This window comes from Onychostruthus taczanowskii, unplaced genomic scaffold (assembly GCF_017590055.1).
Source record: "Onychostruthus taczanowskii isolate IOZ18803 unplaced genomic scaffold, ASM1759005v1 scaffold213, whole genome shotgun sequence".
NCBI classification, from domain to species: domain Eukaryota; kingdom Metazoa; phylum Chordata; class Aves; order Passeriformes; family Passeridae; genus Onychostruthus; species Onychostruthus taczanowskii.
The window spans coordinates 132182-156886 of NW_024499385.1; the positions used below are offsets into that span (position 1 = coordinate 132182).

A 24705-nucleotide genomic window follows, 5' to 3' on the forward strand; every position below is an offset into this window, starting at 1 on the left:
GGGGGGGAGGAAAAAAAAAAAAGGAGAGAGAGAGAAAAAGGGGGGAATAAAAAGAAAAAAAGGGGGGAAATAAATAAAAGAAAAATAACAGTACAGCGACAGCCGGAGTTACTTGAGCCTGATTTTTGTGACAGATTCCTAAGGATTGTGGAATTTTTTGTTCGTGTCCCTCAGACATGACGTGGGCCAGGATGATCCAGCTGCAGGGGAGTCGGGATGGGATGGGATGGGATGGGATGGGATGGGATGGGATGGGGTGGGATAGGATGGGGTGGGATGGGATGGGCAGCGCTCCCCTGTTGCTGTGCTCCTGCTCCCATCCTGGCGGATGCTGGGGAGGCGGCGGCAGCTCGCTCCCAGTGCAACGGGATCGAGCTCTCCATGGATGCCCGCAGGAATGCTGCGACAGAGAAAGGGAAGGATTTTTGCGGGGGGGAGCGGGGGGGGGTGGTATGCAGGGTCATTCTTCCAGCCCTGCCAACCCTTCCCTGTCCATCGCTGCCCTCTCTCCCCTCTCACACAGAGCTCTGACCTTCCCGGAGCAGCCTCAGCCCCCGCTGCGGGGGGAGGATGTGCTATGCTGGATTTCTCACCCCGGTTTTTAGGTTTTTTGGTTTTTTTGTTTTCCAGGTTTGGCTGGCGCGGGGAGGGAGGGGAGGGCGAGGAGAGGCGGCAGCTCGGCGTTAATGGGTTCCTTGAGGAGAAGCCGAGGGTAGAGCATCCATCCCTGCAGGTACCTGGAGAGCCATGAGCCATCCCGGGATGAGACACCGGCGGTGGGCGGGAGTGCGGGGGAAAAGGGGGGAGTGGGAGAGGGGCAGACAAAAGGGATGAGTAGTGTGTGTGTGTGTGTGTGTGTGTGTGTGTGTGTGTTTGTGTGCCGGGGGATCTGCCGCACGCTCCTGCCTTTCTTCCACCTGCCTGCCAACAGGGAAGGATGGCAGATGCCGGGTGAAAATGAGCCACGGCAGCACCCCCAAGGCATTGCTAAAATAGGGATGCTGTGGGCATGGCTCCCCAAATGTGGTGCCTACTCTGAGGGGGTTACAGCCAGGTTTTCTCCTCTTCTGGAGATGCAACAGGAGGGGAAAAAAGCCCCTGCAGTGCTGCTTTGCTCAGTCAGAGAAAGCTCTCTGAAGGGATCATACAATCCTAGAATCCTAGGATTGGGGTTGGAATGGATGTAAAAATAATCCCATTCCAACCCCCTGCCATGGGCAGGGACACCTTGCTCTAGACCAGGCTGCTCAGAGCAATATTTGGGGAGTTTGTGATGGAGGGGGAAACCCTAAGATTTGGAGTTTTATGGCCTCCACAATACACACAGGCAGATCCTTCCTTCCCATCCACTTCTGGTTCTCCAAAATCCTTCAGCTCCCTCCCCAAGTTCTGTGAGGGTGACGCAATCTTGACAGGGTACCCCCAGGTTTCTGTCAGTGGTCATGCAGGAATTGTACTGAACAGGAAATCTCTACCCAAAGCTCGAGTTTAAGGGGGGATAAGGAGGTGGAGGTTGTATTAAAATCATGTTTGTCACTTACATAGAATCATAGTATTGTTACTGCTGGAAAATACCTCTAAGATCACTGGCATAGGTTGCCCAGAGAAGCTGTGGCTGCCCCATCCCTGGAAGTGTCCAAGGCCAGGCTGGATGAGACTTGGAACACCCTGGGATAGTGGAAGGTGTCCCTGCCCATGGGAGGGGGTGCAACGGGATGATCTTTGAGGTCCCTTCCAACCCAAACCATTCCATGCTCATCAGTGATCTAATTCAATGATCGCCAAGTCCAGATATGAACTCAGCACCACCACTGTGTTCACCACTAAACCATGTCCTCAAATAATTAAAAATTAGTCTGGTTTTGTCCAAAGTAGACATGGGATAGGCTTCCCTTCCCAGAAATTTTGGGAAACCATGTTCAGAGCATGTCTGTTTTAACTGGGACACAAATTGTGATTCCTTCACAGTTGAAGAGTTCTGACCCCCACATCAGCAACAACCCAACTTCTGCAAGAGTTTTACATTTTGGATAATAATAAACATCCATCAGGCCAGACCAAGGCATCAACCTGCCTGTCTTCAATCTTGAAATACACACCCCAGGCTATGCATCCCAGACATCACAGGAAAGCCAACACCAGAGAATTGTTTAGGTGGGAGAACACTTCTAAGGTCATGAAGCCCAGCCATTAAACCAGCCCTGCCAATGTCCCCAAGTGCCACATCTGTTAGATCTCTCCAGGGCTGGGGACTCCATGACTGCCACAGGCAGCATGCTCCAACATCCATCTCCCTCATTGTGCACATTTGGTCACACAGAACACACAGAGATGCCACCAGGAGTGACCAAGCCTTGCTCTGGCCCAGAACTGTTCACCTCAGGCACAGAGGTCCAGACCAAGAAGGGATCTGGACTCACCACACCCAGGCTGAGCCCCCCTAAGAGCACCTTATTTCCTTTCTCAGCCCCAAAACCAGAGGGTTTCCCCTCAGGTTGTTGGGTCTGGATGAATTTGTGGTTTTCATTGAAGTCTTGTGCATTTAGAGGAGACCCCTGAGGGTCAAAAAGTGTTTACCCAAGAGCTTCCAGGCAGGGTCCTACCTGATCTCTGAAAGGACCTCCCCCTCCTTAATTTGGCCACTGAATGACCAGCACAGAACTTTATTCCTCCTCTCATCTCCCCAAATACTTGTACAAGATTGCCTGTGACATTTAGAGCAGCTAAAATTATCTCAATTAAATATCTCCACTGGTTTCCCTTTGTTCTCTTTTCCTTTCTAGCTCTTTCCTTCCAGACAGCTGGAACATGTTCTTTAGACACTCTTTAAAGACAAAAGGGAAAAAAAACCAACCCTCCCTACCCCAAACACCCAACAACTAAATCTCATGTAGCTTCAGCTCAGCTTTATTTAGAAACACAGTTGAAATAAATGTTGAAAGAATATTTTATGTTGCTCCAGGATTCATCCATAGGAGAGAGTGCCCAATAAAGTAATTCCTTTGTGGAAGGTCTGGTGGAGGCGTGGGAGAAAGGGATAAAGGGTTTTACACTGATTTTTGGGGGATACTTGGCACCATGAGATAAAACTCAGCATTGTTTGGCCTCTGTGATGTCCCCCCCCTTGCCCACATGTTCATGATGACAACACCTGGCCCTGTGGACTGACCTTTCATCTTTACAAATTCCCTGCCAATCTGTTCCGGGAGTGAAAATTCCTTCCCAGCATGAAATTTGGCAGCTGCCTCATCCCTGTGCCTGAAGCATGAATCACCAGAGTTAAGTAACAAACCCGTTTATACATCAAGACACAATCACTGTCCAAGCAATCATTCTGTGCTTTTCAATGTGAAGCCCATTATTTGTACATTCTGTTTATATTCATCTTCCCCCCCCCCTTTCTTCCATTATTTTTCTTTCCCTGTACCTTTTGGATGTTTTGCAAAACAATGAAAAACTTCAGAAGGAGGCTGGGATGTTAAGCAGAGGCAGAAAATATCTCCCAGCCCCCAAGAATGGTTGTTTACTATTAATTTTAGGAGTTTCTGGGAAATCTCTCAGGGAACCTCACCAAAGAATGTTTGGCAAGAACAATTGGTTCCCTAATGAGGTTCACAGCCACCTGGTTTGTGTATTAATATCTTATAAATATATTTACACACCCCTACACACTTTAAAACACCTGTTATTTTCACAAATATTTCCTTGGTGCTGCTCTTCTGTCTTTTTAGCACCTATTTCCTTCCTCTGGCCTACTGACAGCTATTAAATAAATGATTCCCAAATGTGTTTGGTTTATTCTGCTGAAAAGGAGGTTTTGCTGGGTTGAAAGAGCAGTGGGTGATCCATATGGGAAGGAAGGTGTGGGGAAGGCACAGGCACTGAGAGTTTGTGGGGGCAGAGCAGGATCTGCCAGTGTTATTAAGGCTGGGGAAAGCAGCAGGACTTGAGCTGAACTGCAGCATTGCAATATTCAGGAACTGGCACAAAACAAATCTGGGACAAGGCTTGTGTCTCCCAGTGCTTGCTCCAAGACTCTCAGATGAGGTTTCTCCTGCTGCCTGGTCATCTGTGTCCGTGCAGGAAATGGACACAGACATTTATGGTTGTGTTCAAGGGTCTCAGGATGAGGGAAGAGATGAGAATTTTGACTTTATGTTTTAGAAGGTTGATTTATTATATTATTATATTATATTATATTAAAATACTATACTAAAACTATACTAAAAAGAATAGAAAGAAAGGATCCAACATTTATGGTTGTGTTCGAGGGTCTCAGGACGAGGGAAGAGATGAGAATTTTGACTTTATGTTTTAGAAGGTTGATTTATTATATTATTATATTATATTATATTAAAATACTATACTAAAACTATACTAAAAAGAATAGAAAGAAAGGATCCATCAGAAGGCTGGAAAGGAAAGGAATGGAATGATAACAAAAGCTCGTGACTCTCAGAGAGTCCGACACAGCTGGATCTTTGGTTATTAAGTAGAAACAACATTGATTAATCAAAGATGCACCTGTTGGTAAACAATGCCCAGACCACATTCCACAGCCATCAAATAGTTATTGTTTATATTTCTTTTCTGAGGTTTCTCAACTAAAATAGGAGAAAAATTCTAGCAAAGGATTTTCATAAAAATATTGCAGCAACAGACATTGCCCTCTCTTTTCCACACAGAGCTCAGGTGCCTCATCAAGATCAGAAAGTTCTGCCTTAATACGTTCCTTCATCTGAAACTACAATTTGGTAAACAAAGACCTCTGCTTTTCCAAATTTTCTCTTCCACTCTGAGTGAAATGCATCCAAAATGCTGCTCAGAGAAGCTGTGGCTGCCCATCCCTGGAAGTGTTCAAGGCCAAGTTGGACAGGGCTTGGAGCAAGCTGAGATAGTGGAAGATCCGTGGCAGGGAGATGGGAATGAGCTGATATTTAAGGTCCCTCCAACCCAAAGCATTGGAGGGTTCTAAGATCTCTCAGATCTCTCACTTTGAGAACTACAAAACACTGAAACATTGTTTTTCTCAGAAAAAAAAAAAAAAAAAAGGGTTTAAACTTGGGGAGAACTTAAATTCTGGGTCTGGGTTTTGTTCTTACTGGGTCTCCCTAGCAGTGAGTTTGTTGGTACTTCACCACAGGGCAGATTGCAAATATGCACCTAGGCCCAGGTTATTTCTGCATTCCTCCATCCAAAGTCTGTGTTTACAGCACAGGGATACTGCGCCTCAGGACAGCAGAGGTGTTATTCATAAGCCTGAATTCCTAACTTAAAAAAAAAAAAAAAAAATTAAAGAACCCCTAGTGCCATCCCCCCTGAATGATGGACTGACAATCTCAGCATCTTTTAGACATCAGACTTCAGGAGGGAGAGGGAATGGCTGTGTGACAGGCAGAGTTTGGCAGCTGGGCTTCATTAACTCTATTTTTCAAAGCTGCATTTGTGTCTCCAGAATAACAATGATGTTTTCCCAGGCCTCATCTTCCATCCCCTCACCTCCACTGTGTTGGGAAGCACCCCCAGTGCCCTTTGGGCCATTATCTCTTTCTTTCCCTAATATATTAAACTGCCATCAAAGAGGAGTTTTGCAAATATGGTTTGTTGCTTATTGGAGCCTTACATTTCAGAGGTGCTGCTGCTGCTGCTGCTGCTGCATGTTTTCCACAATTTTATTTTAAAGCAGTCCATTTTCCACTAATGGGCTCACTTGGGGGTCTGTTCAACCAGAGGGGAAAATGGAACTGAGCAAACTTCCTGCTGAGAGACCTTTACAAATCTCAAGAAACCTTCCTCAGAAACATGAGTTCCACGTTCCTAATGAGATCACTTTCATAAAAATCTGGGGAGAGAGCAGAAAGAGAAAATAGTGACAGCAAAATAGAGATAATCACTAAAAATTATTTTCAAGTAAACCAAGAGCCCTCTTGGTGTAATGAAACAGAAAAAATTCAAGAAGCCGAAAGGAAGAACATGTGTTTTTTATGACACATCAGAGCCAAGTCAGGGAGTGAAAAGCAATCACATCCCAACCCTGCAGCTGGATGTCACTCCCCTGGTACAGCGTTGAGGAAAGAGTGAGGAAATGCAACAAAATCCAATCAGGGGCAGAGTTTGGTGCCAGGATTTCTGCCGGAAAAACTAACATGGGTGACAAATTCGATGTGCTAGGTGAAAAAGGTCACCTCTCTGTGCCTCCTTCTGGGTGATGCCCTTGCCCAAACCAAAAAAGAGTGAATTCCACAAGAGGTGGTGAACGCAGTCTGGAACACAAAGGCCACCACAGCTCTGGACAGGGACAGGAAGGTTGGGATAATTGGGTGGTAACTCTCAGCAAATCATAGAATCACAGAATGGCTCAGAAATGGGTTGGAAAGGACCTTAAGGATCATCCAGTTCCAACCCTCCACCTTCCACTATCCCAGGGTGCTCCAAGCCCTATCCAACCTGGCCTGGAACAATTCCAGGGATGGGGCAGCCACAGCTTCTCTGGGCAACCTGTGCCAGGGACTCACCTCACAAGAAGAATTTCTTCCTGGTCTCTAATCTAAATCTACTCTTCTTCATTTTAGAGCCATTCCTCCTTTTCCTCTCACGCCAGGCCCTTGTAAATTATCTCTTCCCATTTTTTTGTGGGCTGCTGTCGGGTACTGAAGGGCCACAATCAGGTCACCCCAGAATCTCCTCTTCTCCAGGCTGAGCATTCCCAATTCTCTCATTTTCTCCTCCCTTTCATCACCTTGGAGCCTCTTCTGGACTCCAACATCTCCATGTCCTTCCTGAGCTGGGACCCCAGTGATGGATGAAACATTCCAGGTGGGATCTCTCCAGTCTGGAGCAGAGAGACAAAATCCCCTTCCTCACTTGCTGCCTGCAGTCCTTTGGACGCAGCCCAGGACAATCGGCTTTCCGACTGGGAATGTAATCATGGATGCAATTCCATAACCTTTGAAAGCTTCTTCTGCCTGATGGCAGATGGGTATTTGAGGAAGCACAGGCAGATCAGGCTGGAGTGGTAGGAAAACTGGGAAAAAATGGGAGGAGGGGAAGCGGGGACAGAGGGATGGCCTGTCATCTGTTTGTCATGGCCAGCGCCTGAGCCACCCGCGAGGGAGTGGTGATTAAACACTTGGCTGGTGGCAGGAAATGACACCTCCAGCACGGCTCTGCACAAGGTGCCAGCAGGGTTTCACAGCCTGACACCACCCTGGTGCCTCCAGAAGCCAGAGCGTGAGGACAAGGAGGTGCCAGAGGAGATGTACAGAACATCCAGCTCAAAACCCAGCCTGCAGCATTTTCCATGAGTTAGTGCCTAAAAAAGGAAAAACAGCAGGGTGTTATATCACCAGATGCTCTCCTGATCTCCAGAGATTTGTGGCTCAGGGTGTGCATGAACCAAAGCAGGAAGTTCCATATTTTTGTGCTCTTTGCAGAGATTTTTTTTCCCTCCATAAATCTTCCTGGTCATCTTCTAAACATTTTTATGGTTTGGGGATCTATAATAGCAGGGATTTGCACAGATAACCATACACTGTGTAAGGAAATTTCTTCTTTTTTTCTTTGTTCCAAGCTTGGCACTTGCTCTTTTCCAATGATAACCTTTACTTCCTGCATCAGAAGAATCAATAAGCCACCAACTCCTAATGATTTCTCTCTAGATCCTAAAATACCATTTCTTTCTCTAGTCCTGTAATATCCTTCCCTTTGCTCTTTCTTTTTGTTGATTGGATAAACAAGGTTTACATGGCAATTCCCTGTGCAGAAGGCACTTTATTAAGGCTTTTTTTCATATCCTTCATGGGATGAAGGCACCAAAAAACACCCCAAAGAATAATCGAGATGTGAATGACACAATAGGGTTTTTTTCAGGGGGAATGGCACAGGGGAGAGAGGACAACAGGAGATATCTCAATATTTCATTCCTCCTTCCACTTCATTCTCTCCCAATGGAGCTCCAGCCCTGAGGTGTGAACTGAGCTGTAAAAACAGCTTTAATTTCTTCCTCTTCAATAAGGAAAAGTCTGATCTTCCAACTTCTTCCATGTGACTCGTCAAACTGGCACCACAAGTCTGACTTCTGATGACTTTGCCCACAGACTTTCAGTTCTGGTGTTTCACCAGCTGAAAAACCCAAGTTCCCAGTGAGTCAGCTGCTCAAACTTCTAATTTAACTGCAATGTAGCACTTCCATCAAGGCTTGTACTTTATCAGATCCTTCACTTCATCCTTTGCACCAACACTGCTGAGCATTTGCAAAGCAGTGCAGCTCAGCTTTCCACAGGAATTCTGTACCCAGCTGAAGCTTCCAGCGAGGCAGAGTGGGCTGTCAAATACCACAGTTTCCACATTGGGATCATTTCTTCCTGTCTAAGGAAAGCTGGTGGGAAGCCACTTTCCTTGACAAGGGAAAAAGCTGCTGAAGCAAAAGTGGGACAGCTGGAAAGGCAGAGCCAAGTCCAAGCGAGACAGGCATCCACATCTTCCCTTTCCTAGGGAGAACCTGCAGATGGATCCTTGTCACCCACTGAGAGACATCAGGACAGGGATGATGGCAGCTCTGTGGAGTAACAGATTAGTTCAGCCTCTGAGAAAACTCTGGAGCCTCCAACTTCAAGAGGATGTGGAGCTGCTGGAGTGAATCCAAAGGAAGTCATGGAGATGCTCCAAGGGCTGGAGCTCCTCTGCTCTGGAGCCAGGCTGGGAGAGCTGGGAATGTCCAGCCTGGAGATGGGAAGGCTCCAGGGAGATCTCAGAGCCCCCTCCAGTGCCTGAAGGGGCTGCAAAAGAGCTGGAGAGGGAATTTGGACAAGGGATGGAGTGACAGGACAAGGTGGAATGGCTTTAAATTGACAGAATATTAGGAAGAAATTGTTCCCTATGAAGGTGGTGAGGCTCTGGCCCAGGTTTCCCAGAGAAGCTTCCCCATCCCTGGAAGTATCCAAGACAGATTGGATAAGGCTTGGAGCAACTTGAGATAGCAGAATGTGTCCAGGCCCATGGCAGGAGGTAGAACTGGTCCTTTCAAATCCTTTCTATCCCAAGCCATTCCAGGTATCCACGAAGACCATCTTGTCTGGGTGCGACCACTGCAGATGTGGTTGTAAGAATAATTCCAGTCTTGGGTATTTATCCACCACAGGCATTCTCATTTGAAGACCTTTGATAATTGTTGACCTTTCTGGGGTCTGATAGTTGATGTCTGGGACAGGTTTTATGTATGAAACAGAGTCAAGTGTCCACTGAGCTGGTTTGAGTGGCAGAAGTCTGAAATGTCATTGTGTTCGGAGAGGTTTTGGGAAAACCTGAACCTCAGCAGAGCTGAAGTAGCTCAGCTGGGAGAGCGTTAGACTGAAGATCTAAAGGTCCCTGGTTCAATCCCGGGCTTCAGCAGAGTTTTCCTGCAGTTTTGTGTGCCCAGGGCTGGCCTCTGCACTACAGGAGAGACCTGGACATCCAGGAGAGATCCAGCCCAGGGCCAGCAGGACTGGGAGGGGCTGGAGGGGACAGGAGCATCTCTGCTGATGAGGGGAAAGGAGGAGAAACTGGGCCCAGTGGCCTTGAGAGAGTGTGGAGTTCTCTTCTTAGACATATTCCCAAGTGACCTGGAGGTGGTGCTGGGCAAGGGGCTGTAGGTCCTGCTTGAGCAGGGCTTTGGAGCAGGGACCTCCATGAAGTCCCCACTCAACCAGTCTGAGCCTGTGAAAGAGGGACAGGGTTTTACAATTCCAGTATTTTACCCAAAATCATTATATAAAGGGATTTCTATTCCTTCCACTGCCTGTTCCCAGTCCTGTGCCATGGACTGCTCTGAGAAGAAGCAGAAAGGTTGATCCACCTTTGGTGCATGGCCAAGCACGGAATCGAAACTGGGTTTGGGAAAATAGGAAAAAATCCTTATCCATGAAAGTGATTTTAGCATCAATCACAAGTGACATTGAAGCAACCCCTCTCCCTAAAATTTGTATTTTCCAGGCTGAAGCATTCCAGTGTGTTTACCTGTTGTTTATATGGAAAGAAAGCTTGATATCAGGGCTGAAGTAGCTCAGCTGGGAGAGTGTTAGACTGAAGATCTAAAGGTCCCTGGTTCAATCCCGGGCTTCAGCAGAGTTTTAGCAGTTGGAATCAATCAATGGTGCATCCCTGGATGGGTCCAGGAAATGGCTGGACATGGCACTCAGTGCTCTTGCTTGGTTGACAAGGACGTGATGGGTAAAAGCTTGGACTCTATCTTGGAAATCTACTGCAGTCTTAATGGCTCTATGATTTTATCCTTGTGGGTCCTTCCAGCTCAGGGTACTCTGTGATTCTCTGATGAAGTTTTCTACTCTTTCCTGACCATTTCATATTCTTACCCTGCCCTTTTCAAATGATGGTGCTCAATGTGCAGACACCCCACCAAATTGAGTAACTCTGCTTTGTGTTTGCTCCTTTGTCCCTTTCTTATTCCTGTTCCATGGAGCCCTTCAGACCAACACCAGAGACAGGACACAAAATGCCAGCTGTCCAAAAAGACAAGTGAGAAGCAGCAAACCATTGCTCTTCTCAAGATCAACCCCAATGCACGTCCAATCTCTTCTTCATAGCAGGACAGGGACTTCCCCCCCCCCCCCCCCCCCCCCCCCTTTTCCTTCTGGTGGTGCTCTAAAAGCTGCAGACATCATGCTGTCTGACATCCAGAAATTCCAGAAAACACTTCCCTGACCAGGATGTATTTAAAATAACTTTTGCAGAAACAAAAAAACATCATCACCTGCTTAAGCCTTGAAGAGATACCAGGGGTCCTGTGGGGCAAATGCCTCTGCCAAGAGCCACCACTCAAACACAACACCTCAAATGCAACACCACAAAACAACACCACAAATACAACACCTCAAATGCAACACCACAAACACAACACCACAAACACAGCACCTCAACTGCAACACCACAAACACAGGACCACAAATGCAGCAGCTGCTCACCCAGGCTGGACCTTTCAGGCAGACCTGATGCCCTCAGGTGGGATCATCTGGCTCAGGGATGTGCCAGCTGGAAATTAGCCTTTACTCCAGCTGTCTTTGCCTGGATCTAAATTAGGCAGGAGCCTCCTGGTCCCCAAATTGGATCAAAGTAGGTCAGAAGTCCCTGCATGGTCCATGTGTGGGATTAAATTATATCAAATTTTGTGCATGTCTTGGGCCTCGTTTTGTTATGAAAGCAGAGCTCAGGTGTTATGAACATCCCAAATATTAAGAACCGTTCACACACTATGGCTGTGCTGAGGGGCTCTGACCTCATTAACCCCCTGGAGAAAGGCAGCCCTGAGCCCCAAGGAGAGAGGCAAATCCCATACCAGAGACAACGACCTGGTGGTGACCCAGATGGCTAAAATGTGACAATCTGTGTGCTCCCAGACAGTGCCCAGACACATTTCCCTGCATAGCAGGAGACAGGAACCATTCCCAGGAAGTGGTTTTGATTTAATAGGTCTATTTTTGAGGAAATGCTGAGAGATGTGATTATTCAGACTGGGGAAGAGAAGATTTGGAGACCTCAGAGCCCCTTCCAGTGCCTAAAGAGGCTCCAAGAGAGCTGAAGAAGGACTGGGGACAAGGGATGGAGTGACAGAACACAGGGAATGGCTTCCCACTGCCAGAGGGCAGGGATAGATGGGATATTGGGAAGAAATTTTCACGTGTAGTGGTGGTGGTAAGATTTTGGCACCTATCTCCCAGAGAATCTGTGGCTGTCCCATCCCTGGAAATGTTTGGCCAAGCTTGATGAGCAACTTGAACAGCTTGATCTAGTGGAAGATGCTGGTGGAGGGGGTTGGAACCCCAGGATTTTAAGGTCCCTCCCAACCCAAACCATTCCATGAATCTGTGATCCTGTGACTTCTGCTGGGGCACAGAGAGGGGAAGAGGTTTTAGCCCTGCCAGATGGGTTTAGTCTCAACAAACAGGGCAGACCAGCTCCATTTCCTTTGGCCACTGTCACACCCGGTGCAGGGCACCTGCTCCCCCTCCTCACCGGGTCTCTGCTCTCAGCCAGCACCAGGGGATGCTCAGCCAGAGCTGGCACCTCTGTGAAGGTGACAGTGACATCTGGGCTTGTTGGCCTCAAACACGAGCTCAGCACACGGGGGTAGCTCCAATGAAACCACTTTCAAGCCTGACCCACAGCTATGGGAAGGCAAAGGAAAGGTCCCCACTGGTTCAGGAAAAGGTCCCCAGTGTTCCAGAAATCCCAGAGACCACAACACAGCTCTGAGAGGAGATGAGAGAAGTTTTTTGTGGGTTTTTTTTTTTTTTTCCCTCCTCCTTCTCCTGACAGCTCAGTCCCCTCCTGGCTGAACCAGCTTTGACTCAAACCTCAGCGCCAGAAGTTGCCAAGTTCCCCTGGGTTTGGCTCAGAGAAGGGTTAAAACCTGCCCGTGCTCCCGGCGAGGCTGCGAGGGAAGGAGCGGGATGAATAACCGCGGTGGGCGGCATGAGCGCGGGGGTGGCTGCCCTGCCAGCACCTTCTGCAGCCCCCTCGCACTCAGATCCCTCCTCTCACCCCCTCCTCAAGCCCCTCCAGAGCCCCCACACCGATCAATCAGCACACGGCAGATCCCAAAATCCATCTTTCCCCGAGTATCTGCTCCAACCCGCAGCTCTCCCCCACGAACAGCTCTGCCGGTGCCCTTCGGCTCTGATTCTCTGCCTGTTATTCTGGTGATTTCTGCCTCTTTCTCTCAATGCTTTCAGTCCTGGTTTGCTTCTCGCCAATCCTCGTGAACTTCCCTCTCCACCTTTGCTGCCAAGAGCTGGGGCAGGGATCGATCCGCACGCAGGGATCGATCCTCGCACACCCGCCCTGACCTCAGAGCTCAGGAGCTGCTTCTCTCTGCCGGTGGGAGGAGAAGCCTGAGTGGAAATAGCAGACAGATAAATACACGGGAAACCTCAGCAGGAGGTTAAAATCCTTCACTCCAAAAGGAAGGAAAAAGAAAGAAAGAGAGACAGGAAATTTGGATTTTGCTGATTGTTTTTGTGACAGTTTGCATTTCCACAGAGTGAATTTGCTTTTCTTTTCTTTTTTATTGAACCATAGAATGGTTTGGGTTGGAAGGGACTGTAAATATAACATAATTCCAGCCCCTTTGCCACAGTCAGGGGCACCTTCCACTAGAACAAGTTGCTCAGAGCTGCTTTAATATATGGGTTAATTGCATGTCTGCTTTGTCCCTTGTTCTGCCAGTGGCTGGCACGAGGAAAAGGCAATTCCCTTACCCATGTCTCAGTTTCACCCCTTAGAAAACTGGGCAAAGTTCTCCAGAATCCTTGGGAAAGCACTCTGGGATGTACCAGAGAGATCTCACCGTGGCACACACAGACAAGAAAAGACACTGCCAGCCCTGCAGATTAATTTTCTAAATTACATGGCAGCTACAAGATGAGGGAAAAGAGAGGATTATTATTTGCATCCTTGGGAGCAATAATCCTGAGATTACTGCTGCAGGCACAAAGACATTAAGGGAGCTCTTGGAGCTGTGCTGGGAACACAGGAGGGAACTCCCACTTTTGGGGGATGCAGCCCACCCCTGCTCACATCAGGAGAAGGATCCAGCAGTGGGAGGCAGGAGCTCTTATCCAGAACCTCTGACAGCAGGTTAAGCTCAGCTTTGCCCTCTCTCATCCCCTCTGAGCAGCTCAGGTTGGCCCCCAATATTTTGGTGGGTGAAGGCTGAGTTGAGGTCTGAGGCACCAAATATTCTGAATCACTCCAGAAGGATCCTGGGAATACCAAGGATTTTACTGCTAAGGAGTGGTTTTGCCCCAGGGAGCCTCAGGAAGAATTCCATGACCTAGGAGCTGACCCTGCACCATCCAGTGGAGAGTCCAGCTGCTCCCAAGAGCTCAGTTTTTCCAAAATCTGAGTTTACATCTGTAAACACATCCTTGCCTGCCTTTAGCAGTGGGAGTTTTCTGGATCTCTGGGAAAGCACAGGGTCTTAATTCAGCTGTGAAGGTGACATTGCTGGTGACTTACACAGAGCAAATGTGACCTGGAGCTCCCAGCTGGGAGAGCTGGGAATGTCCAGCCTGGAGAAGGGAAAGCTCCAGGGAGACCTTGGAGCCCCTTCCAGTGCCTGAAGGGGCTCCAAGAGAGCTGGAGAGTGACTTGGGACAAGGGATGGAGGAACAGGACACAGGGAATGGCTTTAAATTACAGAAGGAAAGGCTGGATTGGATATTGGGAAGGAATTCTTCCCTGTGCGGGTGATGAGGCCCTGGCACAGGGTGCCCAGAGAAGCTGTGGCTACCCCATCCCTGGAAGTGTTCAAGGCCAGGTTGGACAGGGCTTGGAGCAACCTGGGATAGGGGAAGGTGTCCCTGCCCATGGCAGGGAGGTGGAACTGGATGATCTTTGAGGTCCCTTCCAACCCAAATCTTTCCAGGTTTCTGTTATTTATTCTATGTGGGCATCAGAATGGTTCTTTCACTCAGGTCATCCAACAAAACCCCAGAAAAATTTGAGTTAGGATTTCTGTCACTGTCTAAACTCTGTCTTAAATGGGGTATTGACATGTGCCAGGAAAAAAAAAAAAAAAACAAAAACAAAACAAAACAAAAAAAAACAAAAAAAACAAACAAACAAACAACAAAAAAACAACAAAAAGCCCCTCAAATTAAAACCAAACAAAACAAAACACAGAAAATTTGAACATTCAAAGGCAGCAACTGTCCACGACTTGCCCTGGATACCAAACACTAAAACTGGAGAATAAAAAAATACTTTTTGGACCTAGCTCAGTTCCTCAAAGGTACTAAAGTAAACACACAGTCAAAATACCTTTAAAGGGTTGTGGCTTTACCATGTGTGGCTGATTACTTAAATACTATTTAGGTCATTAATGGGGCTGTTAACTTTTGGGGTTTTGGGTTCTCCTTTCTCTTAGGTTTGAATAGCAAACCCTAATTTTATTTGTGTCTGTGGGCTGCGAAGGAAAAGGCGAGAACATGAAGCACTGCTCTTTCCAAGGGGAAGTAGCCTATTTAAATATGCAAATTGTGCTCAGAAAAGCAGAGAGAAACAGGATTGTGGAGCTTCCTGCTGTTGCCTATTAGATATAGAGATTTTTTTTTTTTATTCCCCTGCCCAGGGTGGAATTCAGGCTGGGACAGGAGTAAAAACTCTTCTGGCAGCTTCTGGGAGCATCCAGGAGGTGACAGCTTGGGGAGAGTTTGAAATTCCATGCAGAAAGGTGGGTGGATTTCAGTTTGGTTCCTAGCAAGTATCTACAGCACTGAAAACATCCTTGGCAAAACTCGGCAAATTCAGGAAAGTATTTAATGTAAAAAAGATGAGGATCCAGTAGAGAAGTGTTTTTAATTACTCTACAGCATGTAAGGCTTTAAACTACACTTAGATCAGCTTTTTAACCTCCTTGACTTATCCACACGAGTTGGAAACTTCTCTTTTGCTTTGGAAATTCAAATTTGCCTTCTAATCCCTCATTCCAAGCAATTAGAATTGTTCAGGAGAAAGCTTGACCTTCTGAATTGGTATTTTTTTTACATGGGGGAAAAAAAAATTAGCAGATTTGGGTACACTTCAAATCCTAGACAAGCAGCAAAAGAATAAAATTATGAATTAAAAGACAGCAGGAGGAAATTAAAAAAACAGCTATAACCCTGTCCGTGGTCAGAAGATGTTGGGCAGGTGTCCCATCCCCCAGGAATTTCGGTGGAGTTGATTCCACGTTCCCATTTGTTTCACCCTGACACGGGGAAACTCCTCGAGTCGTTTCTCATCAGAGCCTCTGCCTCCGGTATTTTCATGCCAGCCTGGTTCCGTGGGTGATGCTCTGCTCCAGTTTTCAAGCAGAAGTTCTCACAAATTGATGGAGGAGGCTTTGGCACCTCCACAGGACGAGCGAGAGAAGGAGAATTTTAAGGAGGAGGAGGAGGAGAAGTGAAATGGGCTTTGGAAAGCCATAAAATCTGCACAGAAAACGGCAGCAGCTTTTTTGTTCCTTGGGCTGAGCTTCACCAGCTGCTGGTTTTGAAGTCATTAAAGATCCTGAAGGGTGGCCATGGGTGTGCTGAGGGAAGCTGGGTCTGCAGCCACCTGAAAGCTTCCAAAAGTGGAGTTCAGACTTTGCCTCAGCTCCAGATTTACCCTGCAAGCTCCCTACTCTTGCAGCCAGTGCTTTAAATAAAAACCCAGAGCAGATGTACGTAAAACCAGGAGTAGAAGGCTTGAAAATGCACTGAGGGCAATTTTTTTTTTTTTTTTCAGCCCAAGGATTTTTAGCTCTTAAGGTCTCAGATCATCACCTCTAACTTTAAACTTGGAGCTGAAGTTTCTAAGTTGAGCTGCTTTTCTTTTTCTTCTTCTTCTCTTTTTTTTTTTTTTTTTTTCTTTTCCAGTTTCTCAATATAGACAGTAGATGAAAAACTCAGTACCTTTGCAATTTTAGTTCTTCTCTGGGGACAAATCTGTCTCAGGTTTTAGCTCAGGGTTTGGAGGGGGAGGTCAGATTTCCCTGAAAAATAGAATAACACCTCTCAGGTACCCCTGATAATTTTGGGGTAAAGGTGAAGGACCTGCACAGAACCTCGGCCCAAGTTTATGGATGGCCTGTGATCATCCATCAAAATGTGTGGAGAGCCCTGGGTATTTCACAAAATCACAGAATATTTTGAGTTGGAAGGGACTCACAAGGATAAAGTCCAACCCTTCAGTGAATGGCCTGTACAGTGAATCCCTGGATTGTTGTCTCAGGTCTCCTTAGTGTCTGCCTTGGAAGGGGCAATATAAAAAATAGAAATAATGTAGAAAATAGAAATAGTAGAGAAAATATTTTTCCTGTAAAGGTTTATACTTTGGAAACACAGTGACACAAGAGATGTTGCAGCCTGGATCTTGATGCAAGAACCTTCCTAAAGATGATTTTACAGAGGAGCAGAACCTGACAGCAAGAAAAAATATGTCCAGAAATATGATTTATCAGCTTGTGCACATGCTGATGGAGAATCCAACTGACTTGATGGGGCTCTGAGTGACCTGGTCAAGTGTAAGTTGCCCCTGCCCATGGTGTGTTGGATCTGGATGATCTTTAAGGTGTTTTCTAACCCAAACTCTGATTCTGTGGTTGTATGAATCAGGGTCTGGAGTGACCTTTGAGAGCTTCAGCTCAGGTGAGGCAAGTGAGCCACGACTTCCCACATGGGTCAAACATCTTCTCTTGGAGGAGATGGAACACAAACTATTAAAAAATAATAAAAAAAAAAAATAAAAAAAAAAATAAAGCACAAACTATTAAAAAAAAAAAAAAAAAAAAAAATAAAAGGGAAAAATTAGACAGAAGCTGTCAGGAGAAGGAGCGAAAACCCCACAAACACCTGCAAGTGTGCCTGCAGCCATCTGCAGCACAGATAAATCTGCAGCACTGAGAAATTTGTCCCATTCCAGGGCTGGCAGCTGTCAAGATAAATTGTTAAAAGTCGGTCTCACACACTACAGCAAATTAAACAGTGTTTGAAAATGTGTGAGAGAGACTTCCAGAGGAATATGCAAGAGATTCCTTAATCCAAATGAGCCAAACTTTGTGGACTACACTGGTAAAGATGTTAGGAGACCTCTTTGAACCCTTTGTCCCCCTCACCTGCCCACCTTTCCTGCTCCCAGATCAGGTTCAATCCAGAAAGCTCCTCTCAGAATGAAGCCATGGCACTTCACAGGATCCTCCTCTCTCACCTCCTCCAGGGAGAGCTTGTTTTCCCTTCCAGGTGAACTTTTCCCTCCCCGCTCCCCCTGGCAGGTGGGTGGAAGGCACAGACAGAGCACGGCAGGGCTCTGGAATGTGTTACGAGTTATTCCCACTCCTTGTTTGAAGGGTTCTGCTGGGTTTGAAGGGTTCTGCTGTCACTCCCAGGAGACACCAGATCCCTCCTGTGTCCATCTTTCCTGGAATTTTACTGTAGGGAATAGGAGAACAGTTGCGATAGGCTGAAAAATGAGATTACTGATCTTTTTCCCTATCTGCCATGGCTTTTTATGAAATTGGGTGCTTTGAACCATGGAGTTATTTAGGTTGGAAGAGACCTCTAGATCACTGAGTCCAACCATCAATGCAGCACTGCCAAGGTCACCACTAAACCATGTCCCCAAGTGCCACATCCTCACGGGCTTTTAAATACCTTCAAAGATGGGGACTCCACCATCCTGTCCTGGGCTGCCTGTGTCAGCACTTTACAGCCCTTACAGAGAAATTTTTCCTAATATCCAACGTAATTATTCCCCTGATGCAACTTGAGGCCATTATCTCATTCCTCCTTACTTGAGAGAAGAGACCAATCCCCACCTGCCTCCATCCTCTTATCACAGGGATTGTGGAGAGAAAGTCCCTCCTGAGCCTCCTTTTCTGCAGGCTGAGCCCCTTTCCCAGCTCCCTCAGCTGCTCCTGGTGCCCCAGACCTTTTCCCAGCTCCATTCCCTTCTCTGGACACCCTCCAGACCCTCAATGTCTTTCTTATCATGAGGAACCCAGAACTGAACCCAGGATTTGAGGTGCTGAGTACAAGGGGATGGTCACTGCCCTGGTCCTGCTGGCCACACTATTCCTGATATAATGATTTAATAATGATTAAAACTTTCTAATGATGAAACTTTCCAGTGAGCTCATTTCTAGCTGGGATTTGAGGGAATGGGGGTCTCCATGTGAATACAGGAATGGAACAAAGAGGGCTTTCAATCAATTCAAATTGCTGGAGATTGATTTAGGGGTATCTTTTTCTTCTCCCTGCTTCCATGTGATGGCCGCTTCTCTTGCCAAAATGTGCCACAACCAGAAGCAGAACCCATGAACCAAAAGTTATCAAAATGATCAAGAAAGTGTTTTAACACTTTTAGACAAAAATATTCACAACCAAGATTATCAATTTAATAACCAGGGTTATTAAGCATGGTAGCGCCAAGGCAACAGATGTCTGAACACCTCTTGTTTTGGCAGCTGGGAGAACCAAAATAAAGATTGAACCACAGCTTCCCATGTCAGAGTTTGGGGCTACAGCCTCAAAATTAAAGGGTAATACAATTTCAAATGTAGATTAAACTCCTGAGTTTCCACTTAAAAAAAAAAATAAATCCACACTTAAAAACTAATAGTGGAAGAAGAATGGGGAAGAGAAGGATTTGATTCATCACACCTTCTTCAACCACTTTGTTGTGTCTAATGAGACCTGAGCATCCTCAGAGGGATCAGCCACAGTGGCAACAGAGACACTGTGCAGCAAAACGAACATTAAGGATAGGAAGGTGGTTCCAGCAACCACATGGCAAAACCTTTTTCCTAGAACTCCCTACAAGCCTCTTCTGGCATCTGTTGCTCTTTCTGGAGGAGAGGAAAGAGCTCATTGAGAGCTGCCCTGTATTGACCAGTATAAGCCTTGGAATTTTCACTTCCTTAACCAGTTTAAGCCCCTTCCTTACAATCCTACCACAAATTCCTCATCCTTGTCCTTACAACCTCCAGACCCACATCATCAATATTCAACCTGGTTAACCTTTGGCATGATAGGCAAAATATTCCAAGTTTTCCTCATCTCCAGCAGCCTCTCCCTTTCCAGAAGAATCTCAAAGTCTTTCCTGGTCATTTGAAATGTTCTGTATCAAAGGTGACCGAGGATTCTGAATCACCTGCTTTCCCACATGGTTTCCTCATTATTTACCTCATCATGCAGTGTTCTGAGACGATCTGTCCTCTCCTTTCTAATCACTCCCTCCTCCCCATTTCCGCCCCACTTGGAGGTGAATCTACCTGAAAGTCCCGGGAGTTTCTCAGGAACAGCCTGCCAAGCACAGCTCTGTGACGCCCGTGCTGGCATTGTGAGAGCTGTGTTTTCCTGGATAGCATGACTGTTCCTAATTCTTGCAAATAAAAGGAATTAGAGAAGCAGAGGACTCGAGAGGTGTATGAGTAATCCAGCATCATCCCTGGGGACACGTGCTGGGATAACTCAAAAAAACAAGCCGGGAACATGGAGTACTTTCACCTGCAAGCTGTCTCTTCCCATTCTTTGGGAAGGGAAGTGTCAGTGCTGCAGAGAGGGAAACTGAGGCACAGGGATTGGCAGAGATTCAGCTGGTTTGGTGGGGAGCCTAAGGCAAGGCTCTTCATGATCTGTTTGGTTTGCAGCTGCCTGAATTTTGCATTAAAGCTCAATTTATTTACATAAGAGGAAGAAAAGACTGTGAGCCCCGTCCTGGAGAAGCTGTGTGAGAAGAAGCTGAGGGCACTTGGTTTGTTCAGCTGGAGAAGAGGAGAATGAGAGGAGACCTCATCACAGTCTAAAACTTCCTCCTGAGAGGAAGAGGAGGGGTGAACACTGATCTCTGCTCTGTGGTGACAGTGACAGGACCCGAGGGAATGGCCTGAAGTTGTGTCAGGGGAGGTTTAGGTTGAATTTCAGGGAAAGGTTCTTCCCCCAGAGGGTGGTTGGGTGCTGGAACAGCTCCCAAGGGCAGTGGTCACAGAACCAGCCTGTCAGAGCTCAAGGAGTGCTTGGACAACACTCTTGGGCACAAGGTAGGATTGTTGGGGTCTCCTGTGCAGTGCCAGGATTTGTACTGGACAATCCTTGGGGGTCTGTTCCAGCTCAGGTTTTTCTGTTGTTCTGTAGTTCTGTGACTCTGTGACTCTGAGACCCAGAGCAGTTTCATGTTCCAGTGCATTTGGACCCCTCCATGATTGTCCCCACCTTGGCTCTTTCTCACCTCACCGCTCCCACCCTCATTAATACCCAACACCCCAGTGAAGCCTCTCCCATTTCTTGCAGCCAGATGACCAAATGTTATCTTTACCTCTTCTGTGGCTTGCCCTGGGGCCTGGTTTGAGGCCATCTGACCGAGGACAAGCACCAAAATCATCCCAGCACCCAAGGACAGCGCAGTGCACTGAGCTGGGATCCGTTCCACCCGCCGACTTCCCCACCTCCGAAGTCTGCATCTCAGGCAAGGGGAGGGAACATTCCATAGAAGGGAAGCAATCTCTGCCAGGCGCTGCAGAAATGGGACACAGATGGTGCCTGAAACGAGAGCGGAAGTTTATTTGGGGGCTCTGGGTGTGACGTTGAGCTGCAGATCCTGCAGAAGATGACAGGCACCGGGATTTCAGAGCGGGTGAGGAGTTCAATTTGAAGGAGTCTCTTTATGCAAGTTTGACTCAAAAAAAGGGGAAAAAAAAATAGAAAAAGAGGAGAACTTTACCTTGATAATATTTTAAGGGTAGGAGTGCTTAAATTTCCTTTTAATCATGTGTAGTTCTGGTTCTTCTGACACCCTAATTTTGGTCCCAGCTCTTTGTTTGCTGGTTGGTCAGCCAGGATGATTGTGCAGATTGGCCAGGTGGACACTGCTGATGGAAAAACCTGAGGATGACATTGGCCTGGCTTTTCCCTGCCCTACACATAAAAATTTGTCTTTGTCCTCTGCTTGCTAAAGAGTTGGAGGAGATTTCTGGACATCTTCTAGTGCAACCCTCTGCTCCAGCAGGGCCACCCAGGGCCATAGCTAGGTGGCATTTTAAAATTTCTCAGAATGGAAACTCCAGAACATCTCAAGGCAACCAATCCCTCTCATCCTCTCGTGATAACAAAGAGGCTCTAGACCTTTCATTATGTTCAGCTGGGGCTGCTCAGCCTCGAGAGGAGACACAGCTCGAGAGGGGACCTCATCCCTGTCTGTCCCTGTCTGCAGGGAGGGCTCAGAGCATGGACCAGGCTCTGCTCTGGGGGGCCCAGCAATGGCACAAGAGGAACAGGCAGGAATTGATCCCAGGAAATTCCACATGGACATGAGGCAAAACTTCTTCCCTGTGCAGTGACCAAGCCCTGAACAGAGATCAGAGGTGGGAGTTTCCCTCCCTGGAGATATTCCAGAACCCTCTGGACACAATCCTTTCCCCAGTGCTCTGTTTGAGCAGAGAGGTTGGACCAGGTGACCCCAGTGTGGTCCCTTCCAGCCTGACCCATTCCATGATTCTGTGATCACCTTCCTGGCCCTGGGCTGGATCTCTCCTGGATGTCCAGGTCTCTCCTGTAGTGCAGAGGCCAGCCCTGGGCACACAAAACTGCAGGAAATCTCTGCTGAAGCCCGGGATTGAACCAGGGACCTTTAGATCTTCAGTCTAACGCTCTCCCAGCTGAGCTACTTCAGCTCTGCTGAGGCTTATGTTTTCCCAAAACCTGTTGAAACATGATGACCTTTCAGCCTTTTCAGGCAGCCTTTGGTTGATTTTATCTTGGGAATCAAAGAATTGTTTCAGGGAACAGGATAGAGACAGACAGGGATCAGAAGTAATGGCTCAAGACACACAGAAGTGTTCAAGGCCAGGTTGGATGGGGCTTGGAGAAACATGGGACAGTGGAAAATGTCCCTGCCCGTGACAGGGGAATAGAAAGAGATGATCTTTAAGGCCCTTCCCAACCTGAAACATTCTGGGTTTGTAAGGTCTCGTAAAAAGAAAATTATATAATGTGATGTCTAAGCCTTCTTTCTACTTTTCTGGAGAGAGGGCAACAGTGAAGGGAGAGGAGGATCCAGATCCTCTTTCAATGTCTCACTGACACAAAATATCAAGAAGTGAGCTCACAGATCCCCTGTGCAAGGAACAAAAATCCCTTTATATCATGATTTTGGGTAAAATACTGGAATTGTAAAACCCTGTCCCTCTTTCACAGGCTCAGACTGGTTGAGTGGGGACTTCATGGAGGTCCCTGCTCCAAAGCCCTGCTCAAGCATCCTGCTACAAGGTCCTCTACAAGGACCTCTACAACGTCCTCTACAAGCGTCCTGCTCAAGGTCCTCTACAGCCCCTTGCCCAGCACCACCTCCAGGTCACTTAGGAATATGTCTAAGAAGGGAACTCCACACTCTCTCAAGGCCACTGGGCCCAGTTTCTCCTCCTTTCCCCTCATCAGCAGAGATGCTCCTGTCCCCTCCAGCCCCTCCCAGTCCTGCTGGCCCTGGGCTGGATCTCTCCTGGATGTCCAGGTCTCTCCTGTAGTGCAGAGGCCAGCCCTGGGCACACAAAACTGCAGGAAAACTCTGCTGAAGCCCAGGATTGAACCAGGGACCTTTAGATCTTCAGTCTAACGCTCTCCCAGCTGAGCTACTTCAGCTCTGCTGAGGCTCAAATTTTCCCAAAACCTGTTGGAATGCGATGAGATTTCAAACTTTCACCATTCAAAGCAGTTTTCCCAAGAAGTTTTCCCTCCAAGAAGAACCATGGAATGGTTTGGGTTGGAAGGGACCTTTGAGATCACCTCATTTCACCCCCTGCCAGGGGTAAGAACACCTCCCACTGTCCCAGGTTGATCCAAGCCCCATCCAACTTGGCCTTGGACATTTCCAAGGATGGAGCAGCCACAGCTTCTCTTGGCAGCCCATTCCAGTGTTGGAATGGTGTGGCTGACCACACAACAAAGCAAGAGAGAAAAAATCTCAGGAAAACCCAGGCCAGGAGCAGCCTCTCCCCATAAATAAAGAGTTTTCCCTGGTGGAGCATCAGCTGGGAAGCTGACATGGAAAATAGACTTGAAAACCTTTCAGTTCTCTTGGACTATTATGTCATATATTGCACCTAAATGTGCAATTGTTTAACTACACTTAAATCACTCTAAACTACATAAATTGCCTCAAATCATCCCTCTTCTTTCCAAATGCTGGCTCTTTTTTGTTTCAGAACACTGCCATCCTGCTATATTCTACATAATTATGTAACATATGCAGTTCATTGCTGCCTCTCCAATAAATAAGGCTTATGCTTCCCAGTATGCATCCAATAACACCTAATTTTCCCTGTCTTAAATTGTCTTAAAAAGAAATCCATTTAGAAATGATTGGGGGGTAAATTTGTGCTTAAATGTAAATGATTTGAGATCAAAAAATAAGAGAAATTTCCCCATCTAAATGTTCTAAATGTTGTTGTTTAACAACTTGACTTGTAATCAAAGCCCCCAAAACTGCAAAGAACAAGGAGTGTGTTTTTTGGTTGTGTTGCTGCTTGGGAATCCAGCTCCATTTCTTGAGCATTCCCAAGCATTCCTTGTGCCAGGGATTTCAGAGGGAACCTGGAGAGGGTCCTCATCCAAAGCACTCCAAAATCTGTGTGTAGAGTGAGGATAAATCTGGAAATGTAGGCAGTGGACACCTCCAAGAGGTGACACCCCCTGGTTTCCCTCAATTCAGTAGAAAAGCAGAGAAACCACAAAGTTTCTCTAAGTTCACACAAGGATTCTTCAAAGCTCCAGAACATGTGGAGATGGAGGAAAAATCTGGAGCATCTTTAGCTCCCTCCAGAGCAACCTCCTGCAGCTGAAGGTCATCAGTTCACTCATGTGCTTCATTCCAATGCAAGAAGCATCAAACTTCAGAAACAAAAGTGGAACGGTTTGAGTTGGAAAGGACCTCAAAGATCATCTCATTCCAACCCCCCTGCCATGGACACGGACACATTCCACTACTCCAGGTGTCTCCAAGCTCTGTCCAGCCTGGCCTTGGATGCTTCCAGGGATGGGACAGCCACAGCTTCTCTGGGCAAGCTGTGCCAGGCCCTCCCCATCCTCACAGGGATGAATTTCTTCCTAATATCCAATCCAAACCTGCTCTCAGTTTGAAGCCTCGTCAGCTTCTTCAGGTACTGGAAGGCCACAATTAAGTCACCCCAAGCCTTTT

General features: G+C 47.1%; 4 non-coding genes across 4 annotated transcripts; 2 read left to right on the plus strand and 2 right to left on the minus strand.

Annotated features, from left to right (window-relative positions):
* Positions 1-9317: 9317 nt before the first annotated feature.
* TRNAF-GAA lies at positions 9318-9390 on the plus strand. The gene has a single exon. It is a non-coding gene; the product is annotated as a tRNA-Phe (tRNA).
* A 641-nt stretch (positions 9391-10031) lies between these two features.
* TRNAF-GAA lies at positions 10032-10104 on the plus strand. Its single transcript has one exon. It is a non-coding gene; the product is annotated as a tRNA-Phe (tRNA).
* A 12009-nt stretch (positions 10105-22113) lies between these two features.
* TRNAF-GAA lies at positions 22114-22186 on the minus strand. The gene has a single exon. It is a non-coding gene; the product is annotated as a tRNA-Phe (tRNA).
* Positions 22187-23077: 891 nt separating this feature from the next.
* On the minus strand, positions 23078-23150 carry TRNAF-GAA. The gene has a single exon. It is a non-coding gene; the product is annotated as a tRNA-Phe (tRNA).
* Positions 23151-24705: the final 1555 nt, after the last annotated feature.